The 8,001-nt window shown below is 36.7% G+C and overlaps 1 pseudogene; it reads right to left on the bottom strand.

Annotated features, from left to right (window-relative positions):
- LOC107865093 overlaps nt 1-7,448 on the bottom strand; it is a 13,670-nt pseudogene extending 6,222 nt beyond the window's left edge.
- Between the last annotated feature and the right edge of the window lie 553 nt (nt 7,449-8,001).

Raw genomic sequence — 8,001 nt, 5'->3', positions numbered from 1 at the left:
CTGTTGGGATTCATGTACTACGCTATGAAATCACTATTAATTTTTTTTAACAAATGAATTTATTTAGGTACCACTATTGGAGGGATCAATAATAATAGGGGTGGATTGTCATGGTCAATGGATTAAGAAGAGCAATCGATATGTATGGCGTTGAAATGAGGGTGAAATTCTAGAGACGATAGCTATGACAGTCTAAAGTGATGTTTTGTATATTGATTTTGTGAACTTAATCATCAACTATTGTGGACTGAACTGTCAACTGCAAGAACTCTTCATTAGCTACATGCACAGCTCCTTAAAAAATCAGAGGGTACTACCTTTCAAGATAACCGATCAGGTTTGATTGTGTGCTTATCTTAGTGATTCATCTAGGCCAGTGTTAAGGGTGTACGTGGTTGAAAAGATGAGAAAGAATGAGGACCAGAACATAGAAGAACAATAACAACAAGACATATTTGATGATAGGTTAGATGATCTAGACATGAATATTCCAGATGATGATCAAACACCTATGCCCGTTGATGCGACCAATACGGTGGCAGTTCTTCTCGATCGACACAGTATGACAATCTTCCAGACGATGGGACCGATTTTTTTAATGGAATATCATTCAATAACAAGTAATAACTATCTACCACTTTGTTTATTTCTTTCTTGAAAAAAGATTTCAGAATAAAGAAGGTGATTAATTCGAGCAGTGTCTTTTGCTATAAATATGCTAATCCAAACTGCAAGTGGTGGTTGAGAGCAGTGAAGTACGTAAGTTCTGACAGATTCATCATTCATAAACATGAAAAGTATCATACATTTGGTTCAGAGCATATCTCGAGATAAAATCCTCACGTCACGGCAACGGTCCTCGGTTAATATTTCAAAAATAGTTTCCCCGATGGCAAAGGCCTTTCTACAAAGGTTATATCCAATCAACTCCTTACGAAATTGGATATTCTAGTCATTTATTGGAAGATATATATGTCCATGGGGATTGCCAAGGACTTGGTTAGGGGGACACATAAGCATAGGTATGTAGCCCTGGATGCCTACTGTTACATGATTGAGTCCACAAATCATGAAAGTAAGACGACATTGCATGTTGATGAAAATGGAAAGTTCAAGTACTTTTTCTGTATCCTATGGCGCGTGTATTCAAGGTTTTTGACATTTGAGAAAAGGTATAGTCGTCGATGGTACCTTCTTGAGGAGCAGGTATAATGGAGTTCTGCTAGCGGCGGTGGCGCAAGATGTAGAGAATCACATCTTTCTTGTCGCTTTTTGTGTAGCAAATAAGGTATGTGATGCCTCTTATGAATTTTTTTTGAACAACTGCGAAGCTACTTGTAGACACATAATTTTGTCCCCCTCCCCCCCAAAAGCAATTTTACCATTTTTACTTGTCTTACTGCGTGCCTTCACCCGTGTGATTATATCCCACAAAAAAAAACACAACCCATAAAAAAATCCCTAACAATTTTATCTTATTTTAATCTATCCCAACAAACTTTATCCTAATCACCTACTCCCAACCCCACCCCATACCCTTACCCTAACCTACCCCTACCCCACTCACTTGCCCCCTCCCTTCCTATAATGTTTATATTTTTTTTCCATTTTAGAGATACGAACGAAATAGGCATACAATACAAAAAAAATAGAAGGGGGCCCATTAGGTGGACCCTATTGGAATTTCCAATTTCCATACAGCTCATAGAGATCTTATCCATCATGTATGCATATACAGAGGGATCACTCATGATTTTTTTTGGGGGCACTCATATTTACAACATATGGGAAAACAACAACAAACATACACTCTCTATTATTTTTTTCTTCACAGAGACGCACCCATATAGTTGTGAGAAAACAGTATGAGAAATGGAATGGGATAGAGAGAGAGTAATGGGGAAAGGAGAGAACATGCATTTTTCTTTTCTCTTTGGTTTTCTTCTCTAAGAAATCGTACACAAATACACACAAAAATCCATCAGGAAACACGTACACACAGATATCAGTGAGGAAGGGATCGAGAAAAATGGAAGGAGCTTGAGATTTTTGGCCAGAAACAGTGAAACTGGGAGAAGTTTGATCTTATCGAGCTTTTTCCGATGAAACTTTTGCCGAAATTGGCCTTAAGTTCGCCGATTGGTTTTTCTTCTCGTTGTTTGATCGATCCCATCTCAAAAATTCCAAAACCTTCTTATTTTCCTTCGATATTTGGATGAAATCTGGTCGGCGTCCACTTTTTTGGTTGTCTTTTTCATTGTTCATTTATCAGAGCTCGGCTTTAATTAGTTTTAGTTCTCTATTGGATTCTGAGGATTTTCGGTTTGTTCTCTCATGATTTATTTTAGAAATCGTGCTTGGGTTCATCGGTTTTCTTTCGTAGAAGTTGCGTACAGACTGATTTGTTTTGGGTCTACGCTGTTAAGGACTCATTGGTTTTCGTACTATTTCTGGAAATTTGGGTACTATTTGGGTCTCAATCGGATTGTTATGATCAGTTTTGGATTGTTATTCCATTATTCGGGTTGGATTCGTTGCTGTTGAGGTTTTATTCAAAGTTCCAAGTTTGGGTTTTCTTTATTATCGACGAAAGCAATATCTATTGAGGTCCATTTCTTCAACCCGTTATCTTTTCTTTATTTCAATTGGTTGCATTACGTGTTGGTTGATTATGATGGCTTGATTTCATTGATATTGTTTTGTTGTTTAAATTCGTTACTAAAAACAAGTATAGATTGTTGAAATGGTGATTGCTAATTGTGGTGATTGATAAAAGGGATTTGGGGGTGAGAATTGAAAATGGACAAAAAGGATAGATTTAGTTTAATTTTGATTTATTATTGATATAAATCGTAATGGATTTATGATGTGTTGAAATAGATAGGTAATATAGTTTTGGGTAGGCAAGTTTTAGAACTTGTTGTTTTGGTTGAATGTTGGAATGTGAGTGTGAATGTTTCTTTCTAGTTTATCATATTTAATTCAAATATATTCATTTAGCTGGGGAATACCCTGAGACACATTGTATTTATTCACCGGGGAATGCCCTAACGTATTTTGTGGGCGGAAGACGTTCGTGATGAAGGCCCGAGGCATCGAGTAAAGCGTGGGAGCTTAGTTAGGATTAGTGTAGGTTAGAATAGGATTTATTTTTTGCATTTTTATTTTGGACAATATAATTGGACTGAACACTATATTTTAGATTTGTTTTGTTTTACATGTTTGATTGATTGTTTTATGTGTTTTGTGTGGTTTATACACTCGTTGGTGTCAAATTAGCTGAAACTCTCCACCAAGCGATCGTGGTTGAACCATGGGATCGAGGGGTGCCTAACACCTTCCCCTCGGTCAATAGAATTCCTTAGCCGGAATCTCTATTCGCAAATCAATTTTAAATAGTCAAAATTGTTTTGAAAAAAAATGTCCAAGGGTGAATTGGCACACCCGATTTATGTCAAGTGGTGACTCTGAGTTAATTGTAAATAATCCTTTTTGAAACAAATTTTTATTTTTGTCACTTTAATAATAAAATTTTTTTCGAACTTTAAAAATGAATCTTTTTGGTAAAAAAGGGGTGTGACAGCTCTGGCGACTCTGCTGGGGAATATTTTCAGAATTCGAGCTTATTTTTGGAGTTACATCGGCTTTGTTTGGAATTATGGGTGTATAAATATTATTGGTGTTATCATTTGTGTCATTGTTTTATCACTGTTGTGCATTTATGTGCTCTTTGTTTACAGTTTTCCTTATGTGTTACTGCTTTATATCTGGCATCATTTGCATAACCTGAGTTTATTCTTTCTGCAATATGTCTTGAAGTGCACATCATGTATATAAAATCTAGTTGAATCACCCTTGTCTTAGGAGGGGGAGCCGTCGGATGTATGGAGTGGGTGGAAAGTTGTCGTAGCCACTATCGACCATACGCTCCCCCGAATAGCCTTGTTAGTGAACCTCAATGTAGGTCGGCCTTTAGGTCATGCTTATCTGCATCGTATTAAGACCTAGCGGGACCCACATAGCCCTTTGTAGGAGACTCACCTGTAAAGCATCCCTATGTGCTAAATTTTGCATCTCTGAGGGTAACGAGGTCATTTGACGAACTAATTTGCGGAAAGTATATGTTAGAGGTAAAGTGCATAGACAAGAAATAATGAAAAAAAAAAGAAAAAAGAGAGAAGAAAGAAAAATAAAGCAGTGAATCAAAAGAGTTTCATAGTTTATTTTTAGAGTTCTTGATAAAGCTCAAACTACACCTCTCAACGAGAATGTAAGTGATCGTTGTCAATATAAAACCCAACTAGGTTGGGGTAGAATCCCACAGGGAATATGGTGTGAACTTAAGTCATTTTGCGATTTAATCAATTGATAGTTGATGTTTCCTGAAATGGGGGGTTTTAGTTGAACAAGTAATTGTTAATCACTTTAATCAATGTTTGTAATCAAGAGTTTATGAACAACCAGAATTATGTTCACTTGGGATTTTGGTACTTGAAAGATGCTAATAGTGGTTAAAGATTGTCAAGGTAGATAGGACAACAAGTTATCTTTATTGAAGTTATGCTTAAATGTCTCTCAACCTACTTAAGTATTTAATTGCCTAATCCTCTCGGACTTAGGAAATTTATATTCACTGCCCAGATTTTACCTCAGGTTAACCAACCTTGTTATAGTGTTGATTATTAAACGGAAGTTTAGTATTTTTAAGTCCCTGTTGATAATTTACTTTCCACTATATTTGATTTCTTTCTCAAGCAAATCAAAGCAGGTGTTATCTATCGTTTGCAACCAACAGACAGTAATTAAAACATTAGAATTATCAAGGAGTCCTACCACCTTTCGAATCTTTAACACTCAACACCTTATCAACACCTACCCCTAGATCTCATAATTTAGGTTAAAGGAATTTAGCTGCTTATGACGTAATAATTGAAGCAACTAGACGAATTCATGCTTTGAAAGATAAACTTACCACAAGATGAATAATAACTAGTGAATCTCAAATTAGATCACAACAGAAAATCCCAAAATAATTATTAAATTCTCTTAAAAAATAATTGCTTTTTCAAGCCAAAAAGTTAGAGAGAGAAAATATCAAAGTATCATCTCCCAAAACTCAAGGTTTGGAACCTATAAGAAAACCCTAAACAAGGCTTTAAATAGTTCACCCTAATTATGGAAATAAAATAATAAATTTAAAAATTCTTTGGATTAGGTGATGCCATTTGTAATAGCCTATCAGGAGGCTTACGACTTATCACAAATTTTGTCAGCTTCATCTTTGCTTTGGAAACTTGCTTTCTAACACTGATGACAAATGGTGATGCCCTATCAGCTTCTTGATGACTTATCACAAATGTCGTCAAGTCTCAGCTTCAGTTCTCATGTGCTGCCTTAGGCTGACGGCATTCTTGACGGCTTATCAGCTCCTTGACGACCTATCACAAAATATCGTCACAACTTTTAGCGTAGTCCAATTCTTTGTCACGATGAAGCTGATAGCTTATCATAGGGATGAAGACTTATCACAAATGTTGTCAGCCAGACTTTGCCTCTATTTACTTTAGATTTCAGCTCATTTGCTTCCATCTTGTTGGTTCTATAACATATTAGCTTCTTCTATAAAATCAAACATAAAACAATCAAAAACGACAAAAGTTGCTTAAGACTTCACAATTATTCCTAGTTAAAAGCCTCAAATGTGTTAGCATTAGCTCACACATCAACACCCTCAACTTAAAACAATTTCTTGTCCTCAAGCAACTCAGCATAACTAAGAGAATACAAAGTACATTTGGTAGTCAATCATCCATATCATCTCAAAACACTTTCACCATCTCCAAATTTAGTTAATTCAAGTACAATGAAGAACACCAATGCAACACACAGGAATCAAGATATGGCATTAATTCAGCTATAAAAACCATGCATAGATAGTATTACACTACCCAAATAAGTTAGTAACTAGCAATGTAACCAGTGTGCCCTCATAACAAAGAAATCTCCCTTATCTCATATCAGGAATTATATATGTAACCATGGGAACAATCAAAACACTCACTCTCAGAACGAAGTTCTAATCAATGTATGCCAAGTACCATAGGTTTACCCTTATTTTCATGACCCAAATCTTCAGATAGGTCAGCTAGGATCACCATAGGACTTCTCTTAGGCTTATAATGTAGGTTAGGGGATGGTATGATACTCGATGGTATTTAAAGTGACTAAGACTCCTTGACACTACACTAGCTTTTTTGGGGGTTTCACTCATTAGCATTTTCCACTCTTCTCTTTTCTTGATCACAATTATTTAGGATGGGTGCAGTCTTTTCTCAATTACTTATTCTTTTTCACATTTTTTCTTTTTCTTGCTCTTTTCTTCCTCACCCAGCTTTTTATTCTTTTCTTTTATTCTACCTTTCTTCATACTCATTCTATATCACGCACTTCTATGATATCCACTCTCAACTTAGGCTATTTTCCTAAGTTAAGGTGTATAGTGTCCAAGGAGGACCAGGGCCAAAACATGTTCATTATGATCTAAATGAGAAGGTGACAGGTTTCATACAAAGAAATAGGCTAATTAGGATCAAAACAGGGATCAAGGGATATGATACACATAGGGAAGGTCATTTAGGTTAAAGTGAGCTAATATTAAAACGGCCTATGATCCTTTCCTAACCCCTATCCTTCAACCTAGGTAAGACTAACCGGGCAAGTTCTGGCTTCAGCACATAGAGGGAACTGAGTAACATCTCACACACACACTTGGTGCACAGTTATATCACACTCGACAACTCATTCAGTTTGTGCAGTTGTTTAGCAATGATTATTATGTTACTAGAACTAATGCCATACAAAGATGTAAGGTGGTCACACTTAAATGCAAATCACTCAGTTTAAAGTAGTAGACTACTTAAAGAAATGTACAAAAATCATAAAAATAATTCAACTGCCTCAAGTACAAGCATTTCTCCTAGTTGACTACAAAATTTTACAACAACAACTTTATCCTACACCCTTAACTTAAAATCAAAGAAAATATAAACTAAGGGTTAAAGTATACCTAAAATAGATCAATCCTGGAGGTCATGGGTTCCAGACCCTGCTGCTGTATCTCTATTAGGAGCTTCTCTCTATTCTGGTGCAGCTGGTCTATCAGTCTCTGAAGGCCTACAAGTAGAGGTACCTGCGGCTCTTACTCGGATGGCTGCCTACCATTTCTTATTGTCCACTAAGGACTCAATTCTTGCCTTTTTCATCTCCTCCTTTTCAAACTTCTTTCTTGCCCTCTTTTCTGCTTTTCTTTCTTCATTATTATAGGGCCTCTCTCTTTTTCTTTTTCCTTTCTTCTCACCTTTTTTCTTTTTTTTCTTCACTGTCTCCTCTGTGAGATCAAGCATTGGTATTTCTCTCTTAGACTCCTCATCTACTGGATCTATTGACATCATTAAGTGGTACTGCTATAGCTTTCCAACCTTTACCTTTACTTTGTCTAGGTCTGATCTGAATAATGCCATCTCTGGAGCTGACCTCTCTCTCGACTGCGCATTGAAGTGGTTCTCTAATTCATCAATTTGGCCCAGTAGAGCCTTTTAAGGCTCAAGTGCAGCCTTAACTCTTTTGTCAACTGCAGCAGCGAATTGCTTGGCAAAGAGTTTAAGACAAGCCTTGCACCACTTGGACTACTTTGCTATTCTCCTGAAATTTATAGGGTTGAAGGCAAATTCTGCTGTAGGCACTTTAGCTGGAGGAATTGTCTCAGTTCTGGGCACTAATGATTCTGCCATTATTGCGGATGTTGGAGGTACAGCTTCAGAATTAGGCACCTCTGGATTAGGTGCTGAACTAGTACTTGTAACCGGTGGATAAGTTGGAATCTCTGCGCCCCTGTCAAGCATTAGCCTTGGCTGGTTTTCCTCATTTCGGATCGAATTATGGGTCTTCCTGGCAAAGAGTTCTTCGTCTAACCCTACAATATTTGGCACATTTATTGCCCTA

The sequence above is a fragment of the Capsicum annuum genome, chromosome 3 (assembly GCF_002878395.1).
Source record: "Capsicum annuum cultivar UCD-10X-F1 chromosome 3, UCD10Xv1.1, whole genome shotgun sequence".
Classification (NCBI taxonomy): Eukaryota; Viridiplantae; Streptophyta; class Magnoliopsida; order Solanales; family Solanaceae; genus Capsicum; species Capsicum annuum.
This window is presented reverse-complemented; position numbering and strand designations above follow the sequence as displayed.